The sequence below is a fragment of the Labeo rohita genome, chromosome 20, assembly GCF_022985175.1.
Source record: "Labeo rohita strain BAU-BD-2019 chromosome 20, IGBB_LRoh.1.0, whole genome shotgun sequence".
NCBI classification, from domain to species: Eukaryota; Metazoa; Chordata; class Actinopteri; order Cypriniformes; family Cyprinidae; genus Labeo; species Labeo rohita.
The window spans coordinates 14,195,606-14,223,415 of record NC_066888.1 but is presented as its reverse complement, the minus strand read 5'-3'; the positions used below and the strand labels follow the sequence as shown (position 1 = coordinate 14,223,415).

Here is a 27,810-nt window from a genome sequence, read left to right as displayed (position 1 = left end):
AGAGGTGTATGGTCCCTTCAAGCCAGCAGTAAGAGGTGAGGCAGAAGGCTTATCGCAGGAAGTGCTAAATCATCTCGCGGACAGAAACGGCTCTGCTGGATTTACTGAGAGTCAAATATTTACACAAGGTATGCTCTGACCCTCTGTCTCCGCTTATTTTATTGCCTTTTTTAAACTTTTTCAATTTTTTTTTCTTTTTGTGAGCTGAAATGTTTTAGATCCTTCCTGTGTAAGACACAGGGGAAGCATTATAAACTGTTTTATTACATATTTTAGCGGAAGCCAAAATATTTATCCAAGGCTCCAGAGATATTCGAGGGGATGTCCGAGTTGAAAAATGGATGACAATTTTAGGACAGTTTCCATTCAAAAAGATCTTTTTTCCATTATCATCTTTCTTTTGTCTTCCTTTTCTCTTTCCCTCACCCATCAGTCTTTTTGTCTATAGATGGCGTAAACATGATTGTTGTGCATACATGACAAGTTAAGCCGTGTGACGGTGCAGTATTGAGTCTGGCGATGTTTGCCAGTATTATTTCCACTCTGTTTTTTCAGTCTCTATGCGATAAAGCAAAACAGAGTTTAAGGAGGTTAAGGGAAGGAGTAAAAGAAGGAATAAAACTGGTTCCAAAGAGAGGGAAAAATAAGAAACGGAGAAAATGGTGAGGAGGAAAAAGTGCAGGAGATTAAAAGGGAGAGACAAAATAAAAAGAGGGATGGAGAAACTATCAGGAGCCTCAGGCAGAAGAGCTCACGTCAGCAGTGTAGATACAGACGCTTCTAAAAATGTTCTTCATTCATATGGAAGAGCCGACGGACGTCACTTTCTATTCCATAATGCCATAAATAACTCCAGTATAGACCTCCAGGCAATGTAACCAGCACAAGGAGGAAATATACATTATACTTTGTTTATCAGTTTACATTTATTTGTGTGTGTGTATTTGTATGTGTGTGTGTATTTCTGTCAGGGTTGGGGTGTAGGGAAGAGACGAGGACTCAAGTTGCAGGAGAATGGGCTTTTTTTTTATATAAAAATGAACAAAACAGCAACAAAAACTACCCCATGGGGGAAGAACAGGCAAGGCAGGACACAAGGTGAACGGACGACACACAACAACGAACTGGCACAGGACTGCAAACACAAGGAGAATATGTAGGGAGCAAATGAGGCAGGGAATGAGGGAAACACAGGTGGGGCAAATTAACCAATAATCAGTAAACAAGATGGGCGGGGTCAAGAGAATAGACATGAGAGCACATGGCACATGGAAACAAGACAAAAGCCAAGTGCTCACACAAAAACAAAAACACAAGACACAAAAGAGACACAAACACGCAGCTAATGAGGAAACTCATAAGCTGAGTGTTCACACAAAGCATGACATGAAAGCACGCAGCCGAAAACATGACAACAACACAAGACAACAAGAAAAGCATGCGGCAAAACACAACAACACATGTGGACAAAAGAGCGTACTACTTTTTTAAATTTAAATTCATGTCTCAGTCACATTTCACATTTTCTTGGTTAAATAAACATTGTTTACACTATCATAATAAAAATCTATATTGTATTTTTACATTAACAATGTAATTAATATGCTATTCTGTTTATTAAAACCAAATATGAATCTCATCAGTTTACTGTTTTTAAAGGGGTCATCAGATGCCCATTTTCCACAAGTTGATATGATTCTTTAGGGTCTTAATGAAAAGTCTATAACATACTTTGGTTAAAATTTCTCAATGGTAGTGTAAAACAACACCCGTTTTACCTTGTCAAAAACAGCTCTTTTCACAGCAACCCATAAGACCAAATAAGGACACAGGAGGGAAAAACCAAACAAAACAGTCCACAGGGGTATGACACATACATGTTTGTAACAACTTAAGAATGAGTAAATAATAACAGAATTTTCATTTTATTAATGTTCAGTTATCAATGTTGAAAGTGGTTGTATTGCTTTGAAACCTTGATATGTTGTTTTTTCTGTTCTTGATGAATCGCATATACTTTAACAGCAAAACAGAAATCTTATGTAACATTATAAATGACTTTACTGTCAACTTTGATCAATTTAATGCATCATTACTGAATACAATTAATAATTTCTCTAAAAGAAATTACTCCCAGTCTTTAGAACAAAAATATATTTATTTATTTATTTTTAACATGGCTTTCTGAGCACAATCCTGCCTAGGTTAGAGGAATAAATAAACATTGCTGACTTACCCTGTAATATAAGGACACATTCTCCTCCCCAAAACACACACTGCCTGCCATGAAATATGCATTTGTAATTTACAAAGAAAGCCACAGAAACAAGAGTGCATCTCTGTTTTTGCTATTTATGACTTCTACTGAGATTTATGCTAAGATACTGTTTTGTTTTGTGGATGACTGTGTGCAGTAAAAGTAATTCACGAATGTCATTTGTGAGCCTAATGTAGAAAATGACATCAGACAGGTAATGTCACAGCCTGCTCTTGTGTATAACAGTTTACGCTTGGCAGGCCAGAATCTGCTCCTATGAATAATGAAACAGTGTGTTTGCATGTGTTTACACAGAGATTGTGAATGTAGGAAAAAAACGAGTTATTCTGTGAATTCTGAAGCAGCGTTGTTGCACTGAGACTAACAAATCTCCTTTTTGCCTAAAAGGACCTCTACAAAATGCTTTCTTTTTGCTTGCCCTTCATATATCTTCCTTCATTACTCTTTCATTTCCAGTTGGTGTTTGTCAATTTCCAATGCTAAAGACCCTCACGCTTTTTTGTTAAACTAATATTTGTCATTCTGCCACTTGTATACACACACACACTCACACCCACACACATCTGGAGGCTTATTATACAGACTCAAACCTCCTCTGCTGCACCGCATGTTGCTCTAATAGTTACACAAAGATCTTTGGAAGTAAACTGTTGACAGCTATTAGTCCTGTTTATGCAGGAGATGCAGATTGCGTATCCCAAAAGGACAGGTTAAAAGCACCATATTCATTCATTCATTCACTGACTCACTCACTTATTCCAATATAATACAATTTCTATACTCCTTTTACAGTCCAAATTATTCCAAACCAGCTTTACAAGGAAAAAAAGCCCCCAGTGAGCAAGATAAAGATGACTTTGGAATGGAAAATCTCTAAGATGTTTAAACAGATGAAGAAGTAACTTTGGGAGGAACTAAGACTCACTCGCTTGGTCATTCATATGCTATTTCCTCACAAATGTAGTCTATAATTCTTATTTTTATAGTTCGTTCAAACAGTTTCCGTGCATTTCTTTATCAGACTTATCTTTCAGTTTTGATCTTTCGTAAGGCTTTTAAGTTCAGAAATTGCAGTTATCCTAAAAACGTCAGCTTCGTTTTTTGGTCTCTCCTCTGTGAATGATGGAAGCCTGCTGTAGTTCTGAGGTGCCATTAGTAATCTACAGCTGAGGTCTGGAAATAAAGAGAAATACACAGACAGAAAAGTCATAGAGACAGACCAAGACTGCATATGAAAAGATTTCCCTACACTTTACTTGAATGTCTCTATGTGTGGATTTATATGAGACTTCAGATCGATTAAAAAAAAGATTACAAAGGATGCTAGCTGTGAAAAAAAAAGGGAAACAGACGTCTACCTCACAGAAATCTATGGACACAAATGGATGGAAGCTTTAGTGTTTAAAATAAAGAAATAAACATTCATGAGCTGCCGTCAGGTTTCTTCATGTCTGGTCATTGTAAATTTATATCACAGATGTAACTTTTGACTCAACCCTTTCACTGGTGAGTTTAAAATATTCTATCTGACCCCCAAGAGTGATGCTGCGTCCGAAATCGCATACTGCTTAAGTAGGCACTACATTTAAATATGAACGTACTACCCGACCGTTAAAAAGTACGTTCTATATAGTATGAATGTGGGTAGTATGAATGGAATTCGGACGTACTACATCCGCCATATTGATGTTGTCACGTGTCATGCGTCGTCACAACAGCGCGAAAATTTAAAGAGACTCCACTGCACGAACACCGGCACCGGCAGTGTTCGGCGTTTTAACGTTGATTGGACAGACAGCTCAGAGAAGGCGTCGGTCAGCTGCTCGCAGATCACGCCTTCGTACACAGCTTCTAGATTATTTATCAAATAACGTTTCGATTTACAATATCATCCGTTTATTTAGATTGTGTTAAACAAGTGTAATTTAATCACAATAAACAACGTTTTTTACACTTGAAATGAGCCACGTCTCTCACGTTCCGCCATTTTTCGAATATGACGCCTCCTCTCCCGGAGCCTCATGGGATATGAAAGTGTCCATGATATGCGTACTACAGAATTCGGGCGGAAGCAGTAGGTCATCCGGGTACTTCTCGCCTACTGAATTTCGAATACTATGAATTCGGACATACTACTCGCCTCGCATACTGTTTTTCGCGTACTATATAGTAGGGAAGTATGCGATTTCGGACGCAGCTTGAGTTTTTTTTAGGCGACCATTATTTTAGAACGTTACCTGTATTGTTTCCATAGCGATATGTCATGATTGAATGATCTGGATCGTGATCTATAACGTGAGATGGGCGCCGCCATGTTTGTTTGCCCTGCCGTTCAGAGAACCCTAAACGTATGTACATGTATCTAAAATGTATCAAACACGTCAGCAAATTATACTCGAATGGATTGTTATTGCTGCCTTCATAGACATCTGTGTATTTTACAAAGTCTAAATGTATTGTTTTACTAGTACTTATGTGTATTTAAATGTCTGAAACCTAAAATAAACGTTATGTGGTTGAAAACACTGCATAATTGTGATTATATGACAAGCACAGCTCCAGTCACCGAACGTTCTAAATCCCATATATGGGACCGTACTCCCAGGGGCACAGAAAGAATCCCATATGTGGGACCGTACCGCTCAAAGGGTTAAAATCTCACAATTGTGACTTTGTTTCTTGTAATTGTTATTTTGCACAATGCACAATGTGACATTATGTCTCACAGTTGCCATTTTAAAATCTTTAAGTGCTTTCAGTGTTGCGATTTTTATGTGTCACAATGTGTTTTTTTATATAAAAATGTGACAAATCCAGTCTGATCTCATGGCAGTTTGTACATATTTTATGAGGTGGCTAATTCGTACAAATTTGTATGACCTCACTCATACAAATGCATATGATTTTAGCTAAACGTACATATTTGAATTTGTATGAATGCCCTACTGAAATCATACAAATTCGTCGAGTGAGACTGTAGGAATTCATATGAATTAGCCATCCCATTAAATATGTTTTCACAACATTACTTTATATCTCACGACTGTGAATTTAAAATCTTGCAGTGTGACTTTATCTCCCTGTTGATTTTATATCTTAAAATGCAACTTTATCAAATTTATATCTCCCAAACTCCCATTTGTGAAAATTATGAATCTCAAATTGTTTCACAAAGATGACTATTTGTCATTTTAACTTTTAAAATTTCACTTTTTTTTTTTTTTTTTTTACTCTTTCGTAACCAGTGTTGGGAAGGTTACTTTGGATATGTAATACATCACAGATTACAAGTAACCCTATTTAAAATGTACTATTTCTATTTCTGTTACTTTTTTTTAAAGTAATATAATTGATTACATTTGATTACTTTAAGATTACTTTTCTAAAATTCTAATGAATGTTTTCAACTGTTATTCATTTTTAAACATTTAAATCAGGTAGGGTTAGCCTTACAGTATACTCAACACTGATTACTATCAGACTTTCAAAATCCTTCATCACTTGAATTAAGATTATAATAATTTAATTTTAAAGCACAGCCACCACAAAGTCTTTAGCACCTCTTTTAACTTTGAGATTTTTCTGAGATTAAATACAGATTTAAAATCTTAACAGGAAATAGTTTAAGCTATGATACTGTTTTTGAAATAAAGTCTATGACAGGAAACACTTGCATCTAACAATGTCTTGGAAAAAACAGTTAATCTTAAAAATATACCAAATGCATCAATCCAAACAGAAAATTAAACAGCTATCGAATAAGCATATGTCATATTGTGTGTACTAAACTCCTGAAACATTGGTTAGGGTCATATTTTAAAGCAGTCAGTTGCAATTTGGGAAACAAATCAATCAAATCTGTATGTGTGTGTGCAAATATTCAGATGTAACCCTTTTTGTAATGGTTAATATTTTCATAAGTAACTGTTATTTAATTACACAGATTACTGTTACATTTATTTTGTAATTAAATTACTTAACTCTGTTACTTGTAACTAGTTGCTTCCGAACCATGTCCGTAACTTTTGAATGGCTGTCAACAGAGATGATCATACCCCATAATTTCATAGTAATTGCATCTACCAGCAGGGTCTAACTGGACCATGTTAAGCAGCCAAACTCTGACCCCTTAGTTCCTGCATGCTTGAAAACAGACCCTCCTGATAAGGGATGACCTGGCTTAGAAGATCCTTTTTTCCCGTGAAAAATGCCATGCATTCCCCAAATAACTGTTTACAACGATTTACTTTGATCTCGCTTGCATCCACACACACATACACACTCCAGCCTAATACAAATACATCCAGACATATTCTTAATATTCTGATTTGTCTGAATTAAGCTGTGTCATCTGTGCATGTGGAAAACTGGCATAATCTAATTTCCATGACAGGGATAGACAGAATGTGTATGTGTGAGAGAGAGTGAGAGAAAGCGGGTTCCTTATCTCAGTATGGACAGAGATTTATTCAAGGCTTTGAAATGAGACACAGACTAACACAGACTTTCGCTGTAATCCTCTCTAATGAGAGGACGAATCTTCTCCCTCATCCAAATGCTTCAATGACAGCTAAAGGAAGAGCTGTAAACGAAGAAAAACTGAATGGATTTTTTTTTATTCTTAGCTTCAATCTCTTTGACTCATCCCAAGGAGCCACAGATAGTTGGAAAAAAAAAAAAAAAAAAAATTAAACGACTTAATCATAAGAAATAAATCATATTATACATCAGTCAGTTCCTCTGGCCCACAGTTTCAATCAGCTTATAATTGATTTTTTTTGTTTGTTTCTCGTCCAGTTGAGCCAATTGGAGTCTAAATGGACTGGAATCTACATGACGGATTTTACAAAAACTATTCATACAGACATGTTTAACCTCCTTATAACCTTTAACGCTACATGTTTTGAATGCTGTCTCATGTGAAAGATGGTGCCAAATATGCATGACACAAGTGCAGTCACCAAAAATGTCCATCTGGTGCTTGTTTACATAGAAAAACAATTGAAACGCAGTGCATTGGAATGCAATAACACAAGTGTTTGTATCACTTTATTTTTATTTGAACATATTTTTTTATTTTTGGCTATTACTCTGAAATTTTCCTTGTTTTCTTTCTAAAAGCAATAGCACACCATTGGGTTGTTATTCTGAATATCAACATTCAAATGAAGAATACTGTTTAACAGTGTGTTGACATTGATTTGGTTACGTTTATCGCCATGTGTAAGTGTGTGTTTTGTCGACAGTGCGTCTCTTTGGGCCCCTGATATGGGTTATGATTCAGTCGCTGGTCAGTTCTGTCACTGGAGAGCCATTATTCACAGTGCTGAACTGCTTAGACCTCACCATCTGGAGCCTGTTAAAACACACTCCACCTTTCTCTTCCCATCGGTCGACCACTTCACCTCTCTCCAACCCCTTTCATTTCTCTCTTTTACGCCGTCCCATGCTGTCTTTCTATGTCCGTCTGCTGTTTGCCTTTCAGCCTGTCTGTCTCTCATTCTGTGTGTTTCAGCAGGACCACATGTATAAACATTCTCCAGCGTCCATTATGCAAACGATATGGCCTGAAAATGCCTGCAAGAAAGGAATAGTGGAAATGTGTGCAAAGTTCATGGAGAAAAGGGCTAAAAAGACTCTGGTATTAAGACTTGTATGGCTTAGTATAACATAAATTACGTCTCTTAGTAAAATGCATGAAAGATTTACATTATTTAAAAAAAATCATAGTTTCATACATATTTTGGACTACGATGGTGCCATTTTTCGATGACGGTGCTACTGGTGCTACCTGTTGCTATTTGTACTGCAACACAACTCGGAAAATAAAATACTGATATGATGCAACATTGTGTGGCTTTTGGTTGTAATTTTCATTCGAAGGGCAACAAGAGAAGCAACGTAAATCTTTACTGTTTTCCTAGCGATAGGAAGAAGAGAAAAGAATTGGAAGATGCCTGTGGACGAATAAAACTTCCTAAAGACCTGCATCTTTGTTCTTTTCATTTTATCCCTGATGCCTTTGACGCTTTTAGTAGACCACAGCTACTGAAATAGCTTACAAATAGCAGAGACAAGAAACGCTAGATGCCATCCTGGCAGGATGTAAACATGCCAACGCTTTTCATGATGCTGTAACCACTGAAGGAGTTTCTCAGCGTGGATTTCACTGGATATCCGGGGCGTTTGGACTCCTTGTGTGAAGATAGTTGAAGATATTTATAAAACAATGTGGATTTTTTAAATAAAGTAAATCTTTCATGGGTTTTCTACTACATATTTCAGTAAGAGACATAATTTATAGTATATTAAGCCTTGTCTTAATACCAGAGGTTCACTTTAAGCATGTGCATGTGCAAGTTTAATAAAGCAATAACTCAAATGGTGATTGTCTAATCAGATATACTGGGTACATAAACCTTTACTATGAAAAACTGACATTTAGCCATAACCTGCATTTATAGGGACATTGCACACATGATTAATCAAACGAGCATTCACTGCCTAACTGAACTTATCTGCATATTTTCCTTGAGAGAAAACACAAACCAACCATGAAATATCCATTAAAGCCTCCACACCCAACCCCACAGAGCCAGACTGGTTGTAACTGGTTAGTTTACCCTAAATTAGCACTATTGTGACACCATAAATCTGATATTACAGGATAAATGGCTAACATTACGTTGCGAATGTTAAAGTTTAATATTGGAAACTGAAGTATGAAGTAATAAATTGCTTCTGAGAGCTTGCTCTGTAACTATGTTCTGTGGAGTCTTATGGTGAAATACTTAATAAAAACTGGAAGTGCTGAGCACATTCCCTGGGGCCAAATCTAAAAACAATATCATGACAATGGTTTCCCCTCTTTCTTCTGGCTAAAACACTTCTTGTTGTTTCTCAACATTGGCAGCAGTTCCAGACCACATGGCCCACAGCATGGTCCAGATGTGGGGTAAAGGCTCATGGCTCAGATCTCTGAAACAGACAGTGACAAACATATGGGATGCCTAAAAACCAGTCTGCCATCGTGCTTAAAGTATTGTATTTCACAGGTGATTTCAAAACTACGCGTTAGATTGTATTGTGTAGATGCTGGCTTGAGTTCATAGTGTTCAGCAAGCATTCAGACAACCATGACTTCATTCTAGCACTGCTGAACTCAGTTACAGTAGGTCACAGTGGCTAATAGTAAGAGTGAGGGAGAGACCGTCACATAAAGTCGTCACTCAGGGTGAGGGGTCAACGTTGTTACAGACAGAGAAAGGAGACGTAACAGCACGTTACTGCTTCCCAACCACCTATACAAACAGATCACATCAACAGTAAACAAGCATCACAGAAGCAAATAAACAGTGGACACACTACATGTGAAAACATTTTTTCCAGGTGTTTATTATAGTTTGTAAAAGTTTATTAGAGTGTATAGTTGTATAGTTGTATAGTTTTTTGTTTGTATCTTTTTTTTTTTTTAAAAGGAAGGTACTTTATTCAAAATAAATGCTTAAAATACACGTTTGTTTTACTTCAAAACTTCAAATAAATTTAAGTCACTTTTAATTTTTAAGTTAAGTTTTATTTTTAAAACTTATTTTTTCATTAAATATATTTTAATTACTGAATTCGTTCATTCATTGCTAAAAATAATTGTAATAAAATTCATGATGAATTATAATTAAGCAAAATGTTTTATATATATATATATATATATATATATATATGTGTGTGTGTGTGTGTGTGTGTGTGTGTGTGTGTGTGTGTACTTGTTTTTGCTACATTGTGGGGACCAAATGTCCCCACAAGGATAGTAAAACCTGAAATTTTTGTATTTTATGATTGTCCTGTATTACACTTTGGTCAGTGTAAGCTGAATTTAAATATGCTTTACTTGTGTTATAAAAGTAGTTTTAATGCATTAATTATGCTTTGTAATGCATTATAATGAACTGTATTTTATGAAAAATTGTTAGTTATAAAACGTGTCTATTCATTTTACACTAGTGTAATGCATTAAAACACATAACAGCCAAACCTTCAAATATTATAATGCATTTTAACTTTGGTTATTGTTATTTATGAAAAGATACAGTATACATGTAATAAATTACAGCTTACATTATAAATACCTGTTACCAATATTTTTACTGGAAAACGGAACCAAAATACAGTCGCACTTTAGTTTGGGGACCAATTTTTACTGTTAAGTAACTATTAGCTGCATTTTTTTTCTCAATAAACTTCTTCTTTCTGCTTATAAATAGTGAGTAAGGTAGTTGTTAAGTTTAAATGTATGATTAGAGGATCTAAAATATGGTCATGCAGAATAAGGCATTAATATATTCTTATTAAATAGCCAATAGTTAATAGTGAGAATTGGTCACCAAAATATGTACTTGCGTCTTAAAATAAATTGTTGAGGGGATGCGTAAGTGTGAGTCTATGAATGTGATAAGTGTGCGTGTATAGCTCTTGTGCGTATCCTTGTGTTAGTTCATATGTCATCATTGTTTGCTCAAAGATTTCCCGTATCTGCTTGTTCCAGAGGAATACTGTCAAGCTGACACCTCTGTTAAAGTGTTCAGTATCAGCGTGAGTGAGATACAGAGAGAGTGAGTGTTGTGTATGTATGATTCTGTGCTGACAGATATGCACACTGGTCATTCACCAACTGAGGTAAACACCCCATTAATCTTGGGTTGTCAGGGTAATGACCCCCGTGACCTCTCTGGGCTGTTGCCGAGTTGTCCCACATGGGTGTAATTGAACATCAGCCTGCTGCTACAGGATGAGGGTTGAACTCTGGGTAAAATACCCATTAGCCAATTAGAGCCCAAGAACATCTAGAGCGATAAGAGTTCACTTATAAATACTATGAGCTTAATTTGAAGTAAATTGCAGAGACAAGCAGCCAATTTATGGGTGAAACGGCCTGATTATAAGACACTCTAAACGTTTGTCACTGGACTTTATGACTATTTATGTTTGAGCTGTGTGTGTGTTTGTGCACACACTCGCACATAGCCACAGTTTTGGCTGATCTTACGTGTTAATACATTTATGGACCTTCATGAATTTGTCTGACAGGTAACTTGTGTATACAAGGAGCATGTTTTATCATCTCCTTGTTTTCTTTTAGAGAAATTTGCTGAAAAATATCCCCAGAAGTAAGCTAAATCAAAACCTCCTGACAAAACATAAGCCAACGTTCAAAGTTTGTCTTTGCAAATGTTGCTTCTCTGCTTAGAGTTTAAGTTGAAATGTCTATTTAATTCTGCTTCCTTCCATTTAAATTTGAATTGCAATTACACTTCTTGTTTGCTACCCAAATTTGAATTCAGGAACTGAAGTTGAATTTAAAGGCACTTTCAATTCAAATCTGACTGTACAGGATTGTTCATATTGTAAGGGGACAATTATTTAAAAATATCCTGACTATTATAGTAAAGTATTTTGAAAATGGAGGTTTTTGAGGAAAACATTCCAGGATTTTTCTCCACATAGTGGACTTCAGTGGGGTTCAGCTGGTTGAAGGTCCAAATTGCAGTTTCATTGCAGCTTCAAAGGGCTCTACATGATCCCAGCTGAGGCATAAGGGTCTTATCTAGTGAAACGATCGGCCATTTAGGATACTTTTTAACCACAAATGCTCATCTTGCACTAGCTCGACTTCATGCATTACGTAATCCTGTTGGAAAGGTCATGAGTGATGCAGGCGGAAGTACCGACCCATTGTTTACAAAGCGAACATGCAAAGAAAGTCAAAGCCCTTTGTAACGATGTTGGACGATTTTTGAAGTTGGAGGCGAAGATGAGGTGGAGTTTTTCACTCTACCCTACCATTTTTGAACCGAAGTACATAGATGAAGAACTAACCAAGTGTGACCTTTCCAATGTGATTACTTAATGCGTGAAGTCATAGATACGCATCGCAGAACTAATGCAAGAATGGCCAATCGTTTTGCTAGATAAGACCCTAATACCTCTGCTGGGATCGTGTAGAGTCGCAGTTTGGACCTTCAACCACTATATGAAAAAAAATCCTGGAATGTTTTCCTCTTTTTGACTGAAAAAGAAAGACATGAACATCTTGAATGACATGGGGGTGAGTAAATTATCAGGAACTCTGAATTCAGCAATGAACTAATCCTTTAAATGCATGTTAATCATTAAAATAAAAAGCATTATGAATTGAATAAAGTTTTGCTTTAAATCCACTACTGATATCAGCAGGTTCTGATCACAGTTACAGTTTAGCAAATAGCACCACTGCCATTTAAAGATCATTGTATCTCCTCACTAATGTAACAAAACCAAAATGTGACCCTGGACCACAAAACCAGTCTTAAGCAGCACGGGTATATCTGTAACAATAGACAAAAATACACTGTATGGATCAAAATTATCTATTTTTCTTTTATGAAAAGGATATTAGGTATCCTATTAGGTATCCAAGATCATGTTCCATGAAGATATTTTAATTTTTTTTTTTTTTTTTTTTTTTTTTTTTTGCACCCTCAGATTCCAAATTTTCAAATAGTTGAACCTCAGCCAAATATTGTCCCATCCTAACAAACCATACATGTATCCAGTCCTCTGTCTGGTGTAGGGAATTCACAGTATTAGGGTTTAGCTTTGCTTTCTCCTCATGTTTCTCTTGTGTAATGATAAAACATCTCCAGTGCTTGTCAGTTATAAACAATGACTTTAGCAGACTCTCCAGCCCCCTCTGTCTCTGAGCCAGGACAGTGGACTGCCAGCAACATTCATAAAAATGCTGTGTTTGGAATGCTGAACACGGAACAAGCTGCTTCCAAATGAATCTCAGAGCTTACGCATCTCTCTGAGGGATACGAATATGGCCTTTTCCGATCATGCTGGGCGGTTCCTAGATTCTTTAGAGGCTGTGGGGAATAGAGATGCCTCCATCATGAAGTGTGTCATATGCGGTTCTGACCGGCAAGATGTGGAGTGATGGGTGTTCCGGCTCAGCTGTCATGGGATGCCATATGACTGATGGGCCGGTCGGCCTGTCTCTGTGTTTACGCTGTCTTGACCTCTGACCCTGAAGGGTCGGGGTAAGGTTAGTTTATGGAGTATCACGATAGATGCTGACCATGAGACTCAACACTGTCAGAGACAACTGACAGACCAACTAGAAAAGAGAGAGATAAAGGGAGAGTGCAGAAATGAGAAAGACTTAGATAAGTGAATGGATGTGTATGTATCTGAAATGAATAATGCTGTGGGGAACATAAAGGAAATAATGCAAAACAAAGTAATTAGAAATTTGAGGAAAATGAATGACAGATCCATTATGCAGTTCTAAATAACAAATGGCTCAAAACAATTTATACCGTAGAAAAGCCAATAAACTTCATCTGGCACACTGCTGGGTGAAATATGGTCAAACTCAGCGACTGGTTGTTTTGACTCAAGTATTGCTTAAAAAGTACTATATTTCTTGCTTAAAATAGATGAGCATTTATTAATATATTAAATATATAAAATTAAATAATAAACATTTTTTAATTGCTCACCTTTTGATTATTGCTGATGCCTCTAGTAATTATGTGTCTAATTTCTAATCTACAACCTATTTGGGGTTAATTTTAAGCCAGCCATATAGTCATTTTCAAGAGTTAAATATAAGATTGTTGGGTTAAACATTTATTAAATTGAAACATTAAATACAACCAAGCACTGGGTCAAATATGGACAAACCCAAAAAGTGGGATGTTTTCACCCAGCACAGGGTTGTAGGCTATTTAACCACGCATAAGAGTGCATATAATATTATTTTGGAATATGAAACAGTGTTTTAATATTTATTATTATTATTGCTATAACTGTAGTTTTTTTTATTTATTTATTTATTTTTTAATAGAAAGAAAACCATAAATACAGAACAACAAAAAGGTTTTACATGTGATTATGTAAAGTTTGAATGTGCATGTGCATATCTCTATTCAATATGTATTTAAATACATATGTAAAGGAGAGTGTGGAAGAAATAGAAAAGGAAGAATAGTATAAAATAAAAAAATTAAATAATATTTTAAACATTAATCTTTTTGTAATATTTTGAAATATTTTATTTTATTGTTTTTATTTTTATTATTAAGTTTTGTTATGAGTTTGATTCGTTTTTGGTTTTCGGTAACACTTTAGAATAGGAAACATATACTCACTATTAACTAAGACTTTTCCCTGAACATTTTCCCTGATTATTTGCTGTTTATTAATAGTTAATAAATTAATTGTTAATGTTAGGTATGGGGTAGGATCTAAAATATGAACATGCAGAATAAAGCATTAATATGTGTGTGTAACTAGTTTTCTTTATATTTCTTTATATTTGTTTTACTTTTAATAATATTAGTATTTTAAATAATCTCTATTTCATTTAAGGTAACATTTTATATAAGTTTGTTTTTTTCCATCTATCTTACATTCATTTTGCAGCTTTATTTTAATTAAAAAAAAAAAAAAACATATATATTTTTTGTTTTAGTTAACAACAACACTGCTATTAAAGTTACTTTGTAATAAATCTTAGACAGCATTTATTTGAAATGTGTATATTTTGTGATGAAAATCTTACTGACCCCAAACTTTTTTATATTGTTAAATATGAAATATTAATTAAATAACAAATGTACCCTAAAAAAACATCCAAAAAAGGGGTAACACTTTACAATAAGTTTCATTAGTTAACATTATAGTTAACTACTTCAGTTATCATAAACTAAGAATGAACTGCATTTATTAATCTTAGTTAATTAATTTTAGCATGTACTAATGCATTATTAAAAGCACAAGTTGTGCTTTTTAACATTAGTTAAAGCACTGTAAACTAATATGAACAAACAATGAACGACTGTATTTTTATTAATTAACATTAACAAAGATTAATAATGACTGATGGGCCGATACATGTCTTGTTCATTGTTTGTTAGTTAATACATTAACTAAAGTTAATGAAAAGTTAAAGAAATAAAACACCATGTTACAATAAAATGAGCAACTACTGGTAAACTGCTCTGCTAGCTGATAATTTACAAAGCAGAAAATCTGTAACATTTTGCATAGGGAATACATTGACTACATTCAAACTTTTTAAAGTTTTGTTTTGAGGACAATTATTTGTGACCCTGGACCACAAAACCAGTCATAAGGGTGCATTTTTTGATTAATAGATTATAGATTAATACCTAAAAACCTAAATAAATAAGCTTTCCATTGATGTATGGTTTGTTAGAATAGGACAATATTTGGGCGAGATACAACTATTTAAATATCTGGAATCTGAGGGTGCAAAAAAATCAAAATATTGAGAAATACGCCTTTAAAGTTGTCGTTGTCAAAAGTTGTCGAAATTAAGTTCTTATAACAATGCATACTGCATTACCAATCAATAATAAAGTGTTGATATATTTACGTATATATGCAACTTATGACTGGTTTTGTGGTCCAGGGTCACATTTCTTAACTATTTTGAGAGAACTTAATCCTTTGTGTATATGCAGAAGGTGTTCAGGCAACATTTTTGCTTGTTTGGTCATAATGTTGCAGGTTAAGCTCAGGGCAGGAAGTACTGATCATAAATCAGTGGGATATCACAGACTGGAGTCAGTTACTCTAGTCCAGGCCAGCAAGCGACTCAGACCCCCCAGCAAGGGGATCAGACGCAGTGCACATTTCATTTCAACAACACTGAGAAAGAGAGAGAAAAAAGGAAAGAGAAACTCATATGGCCGAAACGATTCAATCAGATCAGAGATATGAGTCTGTAGCAGAAGGATTTATAAAGAATTGTAAGGCAACCAGATGAAAAAAAGGAGGAAAACTGGACCGTAGGACTGTAAAAAAGGTGAAAGGAAAATAAATGGAGAAGTATAAATGTAAAATATCAAGATTAAATGTCAAAGAAATTATGCATGTGGCCAAGTAGGAAATAGGACAAAAACAGTCAAAAAAAAAAAAAGAAGTCATGCAAATTTAGATTTATTTTCATGCACTTTCATTAGGAACTTTGAAAATGTTGTTTACATTTCTGTGCATGTGTAAATTAATAATTTGCATAATAATGCTAATGAGCAACGAGCATGTTTGGACATTATCATGATGCCTCGAATGTGCCAATGTGTTTATTTGTGTGTGTGAGCGAGAGCATGTTAATGAGCGGTCTTCTCTTATCTTCTCTCTTGGGTGTGTTGTTTGTAGCTGTTGTACGTCAGCCATCCTTGGCACTTCAGACCAGACCATCTCTCACTGTCTCCTTGTCTCCACAGCGACCAGACGGCTGTGAGGCCACTCGATGGAGGGAGTGCAATGAGCTGTCTTTTTTCTAATGAATAGCGCTGCTATCCTGTGAGTGACCTGTCAGATGTGACAGGCAAGACGTAAGGGATTGTTCAAAGGTAAAGTTTTAAATGGCATGCAGAAATGTATCTAAAGAAGACAGACACCAGAGAGGCATGGCTATCATGGGATAGCGGGACAGTATAGACTTATCTCTGTAATGAGAAAAGAGAAAGAAGGAGGGGTGGAATCCCAAAGGTTTTCTCTGGTCAAGAAGATAAGGGACATCAATGTTGTTGTGCATGCATTTTACGCCTTTAAGGTTTATTGTTAAAAATGTTTCCCTTTTGTAGCTTGCAAGACGCAAGAAGAGTTTTCAGTGATGTTTTATTTAAAATAAGCTTCGTCTCGGATACTTCTAAAATTCTTGAGAAGAAATTAAATTAGACACAAACGAGATCATTGATGTACTTTTAGAGAGTTGGATGTGGATATTATAGAAGCCCATTTCTGCCACTAAATAAAAAATGTAAAAAAGGTTATTGCGACTTTTTATCTCACAGTACTGCCTTTTTTTTTTCAGAATTGCATGATACAAACTGACTTTATAATTCTGACTTTAGAACTCACAATTGTGAGTTTATATCACGCAATTCTGAGAAAAAAGTCAGAATTGTGAGATATGTGACCCTGGACCACAAAACCAGTCGTAAGGGGATTAAAACTGAGATTTATCTAAAAGCTGGATATATGGTTTGGACAGGATGTTAGGATAAGACAATATTTGAAAATCTGGAATCCAAGGTGAAAAACAAATCTAAATATTGAGAAAATTGCTTTTAAATTTGTCCAAATGAAGTTCTTAGCAATGCATATTACTAATCAAAAATTAAGTTTTGATTAATTTAAAGTAGGAAATATATCCTACTAATTTTTGACATAAAAACCTATACAATGTATTGTTGGCTATCGCTACAAATATACCCGTGCTACTTATGACTGGTTTTGTGGTCCAGGGTCACATATAAAATATTATGTCACGATTCTGACATTTTTTTTTTTCTAAGAAGTGCGTGATATAAACTCGCAATTGTGAGTTATAAACTCAATATCACAGAATTCGGAGAAAAAAAGTCAGAATTGCGAGATAAACTGAATATCACGCATTTCTGAGAAAATTTCAGAATTGTGAGATATAAACTTGCAATTGCGAGTTATAAAGTCAGAACTGCGAGAGAAACTCAACATCACTCAGTTCAGAGAAAAAAAGTTAGAATTGCGAGATATAAACTTACAATTGCGAGTTATAAAGTCAGAATTGCGAGATGTAAACTCAGTATCACGCAATTCTGAGAAAAATTCAGAATTGTGTGATATAAACTCGCAATTGCAAGTTATAGTCAGAATTGTCAGAATTTTGTATTTCACCTATCTGACTTTTTTCTCTGAATTGTGAGATGTAAACTTGCAATTGCAAGTTATAAAGTCCAATTCTGGGGTGGAAAAAGACTGATATGTTCACAATTCTGACTTAATTTACGTTACGCAATTCTGAGAAAAAAATAAATCTCAAAATTGCGACTTTATTTCTCAGAATTGAGACTTTATGTCTTAAACAATCATTTATAGTTATTGTAAAGTCACTTCAGCAATACTGACATAGTTGTTTCTGCTTCAAAGTAAAAAAAAAATAAATAAAATAAAATAAAAGGGTAATTGTGAGATTTAAAAAAAAAAAAAGTTTTAAAGAAATATATTGACATTGTGGTATATTATGTCACAATTTTGAGATATAAAGTTTTGACAAATCAATTGTGAGTTGCGTCCAAAATTGCATGCTGTCTTTTTTCTTTTGGATAAGTAATTACTTTGTACCGGTTAAAAGGTATGTTATAGTATGAATGTAGTCTCTGAGCGTACTACATTCGTCACTTTCACGTGATCTACCAGCTTCAGCTGCATCGCTTCATTGCCATTTACAACTCCTCTAAGCCTCATGGGATAGTAAATATTGGTGAATTCAGACATACTTTTTACATAATATGAATTCAGACATACTACTTTTTTTACATACTGTTTTTATACATACAGTTTTTTTTCCATACTGTCTTCAGATTCAGATACAGCCATAGTAACACTCTAGGATATGAAGCTGCAATTAGTCTACCTTGTTATTCTGAAGGGGAAATGGGCTTCCATAAATAGGCCTACTTGACAGCACAATAAATAGAAATTTTCTGTTGCTTCATTCAACATCAGAGTGCATTCGCCAGCTTCCACAGAAATCTTGTAAACACCAAAACACAAGTTTTTAATGTCTGTTCTCAATTACGGCATCATTATATTCCAATGACTAAAGAGTTCACCATGCACTGTATGTCAGGGCTAGCTTTAAAAAAATCATTAAAACACGCTGCTTAAACGAATTTGTGGTTGTTTAGAAGTATTACAAAGAAGTATTTTGCATCTTTTGGCATTTCGTTGCATTCCAAAACACCGGAAGTTCCAGTCAGCGGAAGCGTCTCTGTCTTACTCATCGCGTTTTACAATATGCTGTGTAGTTTTACCCTAAAATATGCTGCTCTGAAACTGCCTAATTCAACAGTATCCTATTTTTGGAGATAGTTCATTCGAGATGCTACGCGAAAACAAAGGTATATTATATACAATGCGCATTCATTAGGGGGAACTGAAAGAGGATTGTTGTGAGGCGACAAAAGCTGCATTGTGACGGCGGCAGGTCCTCTCTGTAGGTTACATCCTCCACAGCTCATCTTCCCGACACTATGAAACAAAAACCTCACAATATCTAGCTTAACATGCAACTTAAAGATTGTGTAACCGATTAAACAGGCCGCACTTCCATTAGTCATTATCCTACTTAACTTACAGTATCCTAAAATAAGATTTTAATTATTTAAACTGTAGAAAATGTATCTTTGTGTACGACATTAGTGATTTGAGAAAACAAAAACTGTCGTCTGTTTTGGAAAGCTCCACAAATACTTCCAGATCAACTCAATATATGTCTTAAAGTGAAAGAATAAAGCGAAAATAAAAATATTTTAATTAGCCTGTGTGAGGAGCAGACGCTTCTCCAGTTACCACATATTACTTTATTCATTATCAATGTTTATTCCTCACATTCACCGATAGGGGGCAGTATGTGCCACACAATAAACTTCCTCCAGTATGAAGGACATGAAACTGCGCGCTAAATAGTCCCTTCAGTGTCATCTGTCTCTTTAGTGAATAGCATTTAACAGTGAATAAAAATAAAACGTATACTAAGGGTAGAGAACTATATTTAAGCACCCATTCATTGCATTTAATTGTTTGTAAAGAGAAAAAAAGAACTTCCTGAGGCAATAATTAATGGACATGTATACTTGTAGGCATGTCTCTCTTTAATGCTTTTCTAAGTCTTTCTTTTTCTTTTCTTTCTGTTTAATTACTCTCCTAACACCCCCGCGTCAGGGTCAAGAGTCTCTCCCTTTCTCTCTCTCTTCACCTTCTAATCTGCTCATCATTATAGTCTTTTTTCCCAGTCCCCACCTTCTCTAATGTTGTGAACTGTCTTAAAGTATGTCTGCACCACAACTGTCTACATTTCATCTGTGAAGACCACATGCGTTTGAAGTCTTACTCTGTTTTCCAGAACGATCCCTCCTTTGTTTTTATATTCTTGTGTGTTATGCACATTATTGTCTCTCTGAGTGTGAGAACGGAGAGATAAGTGGGACGTGAACTATTTACAGTATAGTGCTGTTGTAATTAGATAAACAGGCCTCTAATTTTAATATAATAGAAACCCTGACTAGAAAGCTCACACGGCATTTATTGCTACTCAACACAAGTTATCAATCAGTCATGAGATGTATCAAAGCGCCTGGTGTCTGTGATATGAGAACGAGTCTGTTGCTTCTCCCATTGTTCTTCTATTGAATTCATATTTGGATTTTGAATATGATTTATTCCACGGCACATGGAAAAAAGGGAACTGAGCTCTGGGATGAAACCGTTCAGACAATGAGCCTCACATGTTGCTTTTGTATGTGGTCCACAGGCAGGTTTTTTCGGTGTAGGGTAAATCTGACATTTGTTTGGGTGAGCGAGCAGAGGCCATAGGACTCACCTCTTTGCCACACACCACAGGGACGGTAACACACACACACATGCTTTAGCAGATTATGACCGCTAATCTCACTTTATGGCATGCTGCCTTAGGCCGAACACTCTCACATTCACTTTCTCTCTGATCTCTCCTTCTTCTGTTGCTGCTACACACACATACAGCTGGAAGCTGGCCAGGCATCAGATCACTGTCAGTTCAGCTGAACAGAGTGAATGAATTCAAGATGAGAATTCTGTGGGCATAATAACAGCAGTGGCTGCACTTGAAATTTTCAAAAATGACAATTGACACTTTTGTGGCCTACCGTGGCTCCAGAAGTATATGGACATTAATATGTATGAATGCAGTAGCATTAGAAGCTAACAGAATACTTATTTGGAAGAGAGCTCAAGCACACTTTTACAGGAAAACATTGAAATAAAGGTGTTTTTAGAATGTAAATGTACCACTCAGTTGAGATTTTGTTTTCTAATGTAGTGACATTCTTATATTTTCATTTACGTTTTCAAGTGCAAATAATATTAAATCAAATAAATTAATTAAAGAAGTAAATCAAGGCTGTCTTTAAAATTTTAGTTGAAAACTTTACAATTCTTTGCCCAGATTACAGTGATACCAATAAAAAAGTATATAATGAAACTTTATATGTCCAAAAAAATGTATATTATTTAATGTAATGTTTAATATTATTCAGTAACATTTTTGGTACAAGTCTCGCTCTCTCTTTTTTTTTTAATAATGCGGTTACATTCATGCATTTCCAGTTGTGGATTTTGATTTACATTTTCAAATGTAAATAATATTTAAAAAAATAAATAAATAATAATTAAAAATTTAAATAAAGGCTGTCTTTAAATTTTTAGTTGAAAACTTTACAATTCTTTGCCCAGATTACAATGATACTAATAAAAAACTTATGTAATTAACTTTTATTTAAATAATATATTATTTAATAATATTTAATATTATTTAATAACATTTTTGGTACAAGTCTCTCTTTTTTTGATAATGCAGTTACATTCATGCTTTTCCAGTTGGGGATTTTCGTTTACATTTTCAAGTGTAAATAATATTAAATCAATTAAATAAATAAAAAATGTAAATCAAGGTTGTCTTTAAAATCTTAGTTGAAAACTTTACAATTCTTTGCCCAGATTACAGTAATACCAATAAAAATATATATTATTTAATAATATTTAATCATATTAAATTAGATTTTTTTTTATTTCAATAACATTTTTGGTCACTTTTTTTTTTTGGCCACCCATTTTAATTTTTGATTTTTTTTAATTATGCAGTTAAATTCATGCATTTCCATTTGTGGATTGTCATTTATATTTTCAAGTGTAAATAATACTACATCAAATAAATAAATAAATTTCAAATCAAGGCTACCTTTACAATTTTAGTTGTAAAATTACCAATTCTTTGCCCAGATTACAGTATACAAATAAAAAAATAAATAATTAAATTTTATAGGTCAAAAAGAAAAAAATTATTTACTTTTTTGTGCATTTTTATTTACGTATTTTATTTTTCTTTTCTTTTCTTTTCTTTTTTTCTTTTCTTTTCTTTTCTTTGGCCAGTTTGATATTTGGTTTATATTTACATTTACTTTTTTGTGCATTTTCATTTAAAATTTTAACTGTAAATAACATTTTTGGCACAGATTTTCTGATAATTGATAATCATCTTTTTTTTTTTTTTCTTTGGCCACTCAGTTTTATATATATATATACATTATACATATATAACATTTTCAAGTTTAAATAATATTTATAAGGTACATATTACTGCTTTTTTAGCTTTAGTACCTAAAATGTACCCACTTTTGAAACGTTACTGTCCTGTGACAGTTTTTACCTTTTTCTCAGTGTGTGTATGTATGTATATACATTGGTTTTGCTGCTGACACCACAAAGTGCTGATTGTTTCTTCTCACAGTGACTAGAGAAGCATAAATCAGCGAAACTGTGGACTGAGACTTTTTTCTTTCTACTGTGGTTCTTGTTTTTTGCACCTCTGAAGTGGCTTTAAAAGAGGGTTTGCCTTTTGTGTCAGCCAAGTGATTCCAACATTTTTTTTCCTTCTAACCCTCAGACACTAAAAAAAGCAACGACACAAAAGACTGAGCTTCAAGAGCATCTCCAGACCACAACACAACTGCAGTAAGTGCGCACACATATATTTAAAACTTAAATGCTGACATATACATTGAGACTCACACATTGCTGTTTACAATAGAGTTACAGACTCTTAACGCACATGTGCCAGAACGCTTAATGATTCGGGACACATCAGACAAGCCCACACATTACTTTCAAACACACTGATCAGAAACAGGCCTTTCTCACTCAGACATATAGAAGCATGAACGCACATAAAACAGAGATCAGGCCTCCTTCTGCACACGCTTAATGTGAATCAGCATTGAAGTATTTAACCACAAGACAGTTAAAGTGAAAAGTGAGAACAAATATCAAAAATATTCATCATGAAAACATGACTGAATCATGAAAGTAAGTATTACAAACTTAATTTTTTGTACTTTCTGTTTTTTGCATTCTCATTATCCCTGTTTTTACATGTACGTTACATTTGTTGTACTCTAAAAGTTCATCTGTAAAAATATTAAGTGAATGCACACTTGGATGCATACAGTGTGCATACAAAATTAGAGAACAACAAGTACAATTTCCTAAATTTCAAGTTCACTGCTTAGTCCTATTTGTAGTTATCCTGACAGAAGGGACATTTTTTAAGCATATTTTATAAATTAATTGTATTCTGACGCACAAAAAACTTAAGAGATATTTGAAAAAGAGAACACTTACAGATACCTCCAAGTTATTTGTGTTAATCTGGCACCTGGTGCTAATTTCCTTAATTATATGACAAATTTAATTAGCAGCATTCCTCCAATTTTCACTGATTTTGCAAGAAGGCCACTCTAAGGTAACTGAAACCCTGCTACAGGAGGTTGTCCAGATGAAGACCAAAGTAATGACCCTTTTAGCCACTGCAAGAGAAGTTGGTCATTCCAAATCTGTAATTGATCGAATATTGCAGGTTTACAATGACACAAATTCAGTCAAGTCCCCCAAAAAGGCTGGTTGTCCACATAAGACAAATGCATGAGAAGACAGGATAATGTAGATACTCTCAATGGGGAATCGGTTCAGCACTGCAGCTGGAATTGCTTGTCAATTCAGTGTTGAACAGGGTAAGGATCTGTCTCGGCATGTTTAAGAGAAGCCAGACTAAAAGCGCATTCTGCTATGACCAAACCTCTCACCAGCAGAAAGAATCAACCTTTGCTGAGGAGCATGTTGTGTGGAGAGAGAAGAACCGCTCCGATGTTTACTTTAGCAAGTTTAATTTATTTGGGTCTGATGGGAAACATTATGTTCGGCATCAAACTGAGGAAAGACTGAAGCCCAAGTGTGTAAAGAAGTCAGTGAAAAATGGAGGAGGAAATGTCTTAGTTCGGGGAATGTTTTCTGCAGCAGGAGTTGGGCCTCTTATACAGATACGTGGCAGTGTGAATGCAAATGTTTATCTGAACCTCCTTCAGCAACATTCAGTTCCTTCCCTGCAAACATCGCCTAAACAGCCTGCAATTTTCATGCAAAACAATGTCCCCGTCACACTGCAAAAAAGGCAAAGCAGTTCCTAGAAGCTGAAACCATTGAAATAATAATGATAATCTCTGGAAAATCCTTGGCGACAAAATTATGGCTAAGAAACCCTCTACAGTTACCAAACTATGGAAGAGAGTGGAAGAACAGTGGACCAAGATCACACCAGCACAGCCTGAGAAACTAGTGATGTCCTGTGGTCGCAGATGTGCTGAAGTTACTACACTTCTACACTTCCTACTAATTTTTGATTGCTGTAATCACTGTGCTTTCCACAAAATAAAGGTTTGAAGCACACTGGTGCTACTAGCATGGTATAGTCACAATTAAAATTCCTTCAAACTTTGAACAATAAAGATTACATTATTTCTGAAAAAACCAAGTGTTCATAAATTGTTCTCTAATTTTGATCTCCACTGAATATTGGTACCATAACGCTTATTGCCCAATATTTAATTACGCAGTTATTTTAACATGTTGATTAACTTTGCTGTCAGTCTCACTGAAAGTTAAACTTTAAAATTTAATAACATTGTTAAAACTAATCTAAATATAAATTTTTCGTACTCTACATTATCATTTTCCAATGCCTAAACTCATTTTCCAATGCCTAAACTCACTTGCTGTGCTGAAAACCCTTTACCTAATGTAATGTTCACTGTTAAAAATGGCTTGTAAATCTTTCATTATGCTAGATGATCAACTTTCGGATTCAGTCTTTTTGTCTTGTTTTCTTTCAGTTAGGTTTTGTGTTTCTTTTTGGAACTGATTAATCATAGGCCTCATTGAGAAATTCATGAGCAATTTTTTGTAGGCTGACATTTTTAGACTCTTGTATCTCAGTGCACAAGTTAGTTTTATGCAGAAAAAATTAACATAAAGCATGTCTAAAGTGGTTTTTATACACACACTTCCCATTTCTTGTGCCTGTGAAAAATATGTCTGCTTCTCCGCATCTTTAGTAGCGCATCTCTCTTCTAAAGTGAAGCTCACTGTAAAGGCAGCCTGGGGGAGCGTTTACACAGCACTAATGTGCATGAAATAGAGGATTAGGTTTCGAGGTGGGAGGGGAACGGACATCTTAGGGCCTAGTGGCTGCTGTGCCGTGTTCGTGTTCCTCATGGGAAGGCTTATCCTAATCGCCCCGCTGTCGCACCGGCCCCCCAGGGCCCCTACACAACACCCAGGGGCCCCAAGTCTTTAATAAAACAGGGTTATGAATGTATTTGTCTTAATGCTCCACTACTGCTGGGGTGTGTGGGTGGCAGAGAGGAGGGAGACGGTAGACGAGAGGAAAGAGTGCCGCCTTTGAATGCCAAAACTGTGTCCAGTTTAACGGAGCCACTTTAAGCCGATTTTTTTCGGGTCACATCGGCACCAATGAGGGATTAACTTTGTTCACATCAACGCCCGATTGAGATCCCGGCCTCGCCGCATCCTACAACTCGCTCTGAGGAGAAAAGGTCCACAGTTGCCCAATTTGTACCAGCCAGGGAGAGGAAAGAATGGGCCATCCTATGAAGGACAAAAAGAAAAATTAGCTCAGTTTTACTGCTTTTTTTGTTGTTGTTCAGTCCCTGTCCCAGAGAATTAAGGTTTTCCCACAAGGGATCAAATGGATGATGAATGCTAGTGTCTCTGATTCTCCTTTTCTGTCCATCAAAGGAAGGAGCTTGTTCTCACAGTGCTCTGCAACAAACAGGTGGTGTTACAAGAGTGTTTGAATGTGATTGCCAGCATATATTCAGTAAACAGGTGTGAGTCTGACAGCCTTTACGTGTGTCAATAACATTAATGGCTTTTCCACAGTCAATTTCCCACAGTGTCGCAGTTTATGCCCTGAGGCGTTATACACAGATTTGACAGCATTTTCATTTGTAAAACACAATTAATCATAAAAGCCATTGCGGATGCGTTTGTGCCGAATCTCTGAGGCAATTCCAATTGTCTGGTGTTGAGTTCTGTGTCGGATAGTGTCGTGTTTACCATTTTCTCCTGGCTCATTCTCACTATATTATTATCCATAATCATATGAGTAAACAAACTCTCTGAAAGCTGCATAATTAATGCTGGCCTTGTCAGCTCCTCTGGGCTTCTCTCTAATCTATTTTTCTAACGCACTCTCATTATAAACATAAAAGACGGAATCAGAAATGTGCCGGAGTAGAGTACATGAACAGACTCGTACACGCAGTCGTGGAGGAGGAGAAAGAGTCAGACTGAAATATGTTTGCTCTAACTCAGCAATGTAAACAACAAAGCTTAATGATATTTACATGGCTAAATATTAGTATTCAAACACTGTTTGCACAGAAAAAGTGAGAAATGGGTGGGAAAACTAAAGTTCCCATCTGTTGAGTGCCAGTCCATTAATTTATTTTCAAAAACAATAAAAATTCATTTATACTTACAAGAGAGGACCCTTGCAGTTCTTCAAGACTGTGTCAAGATCCAATAAGTGTCAGATAACTTGACCTTTTTATGACAAAGCAAGGTTAGTTTAGTTTGTAAAATGTCATGTTTTGTGATTAGATGTTCATGTCTTTCTTTTTTCAGTCAAAAAGAAATTAAGGTTTTTGAGGAAAACATTTTAGGTTTTTTCCCCATATAGTAAACTTCAATGGGAGCCAATGGGTTGAAGGTCTAAACTGCAGTCTCAGTGCAGCTTCAAAGGACTCTACACGATCCCATCCAAAGAATGAAGATCTTATCTGGTGAAACAATTGGTCATTTTCTAAAAAAATTTAAACTGATATACTCTTTAACCACAAATGCTCATCTTGCACTAGCTCTGCATCTGCGACTTCACACATTTCGTAATCATGTAGGAAAGTTCCCACATGGTTAGTTCTTCGCCTGTGTACTTTGGTTCAAAAATGTAGTGTAGGGCGAAAAAGTCCATCTTATTTTCTCCTCCAACTATTCTGGAGGAACTAATGCTTTCGGTTGTCTTTAGAGATGGACATGCATAAATCAGGGCCCTCTAGACAAAGTTATTGCAGTGATTGTCAGCTGTAAAACCTGTCTTGCAGTAATTGTTCTCTAGTTTTTGGGTTAACGACGCAAGGTCATGTCTGGCCCCACTGCTTTGGTAACAATTATACAGCAGTAGTTGCCATGCTGCCTTTTAAATCTTTTTTAATTGCTTTTTTATGCTTTGCATTCAGACATTCTGGATAAGTAGCTGAACAACTGAAAGAGACTGAGAGGAAGATGGAGCATGAATGGACAGAGACATTCTGCAGGTGCAGTAGAGGAACACATGGGGGCAACAGAAGTAACTCTTCATAGATATAAAATCAGATTCATGTCATGACCTCTGACTTTTGGGTGGCTGCAGCTGGAGTGGCCACTGAAAGCTCTAGTTCCTGTCAGTTCTTGATTTAGCTGCTCTCTGATTGGCTGATTACGTTGGAGAATCCACAAAGTGGTAGCTAGATTAGAGAAGAACATTGTAG

At 35.4% G+C, this 27,810-nt stretch overlaps 1 long non-coding RNA gene across 1 annotated transcript; it reads left to right on the top strand.

The window, feature by feature from the left end:
- LOC127183265 (uncharacterized) lies at positions 1–27,571 on the top strand. The gene is made up of 3 exons (XR_007830017.1): positions 1–128; positions 22,815–22,882; positions 27,520–27,571. It is a non-coding gene; the product is annotated as an uncharacterized LOC127183265 (long non-coding RNA).
- The last annotated feature ends 239 nt before the right edge of the window (positions 27,572–27,810 follow it).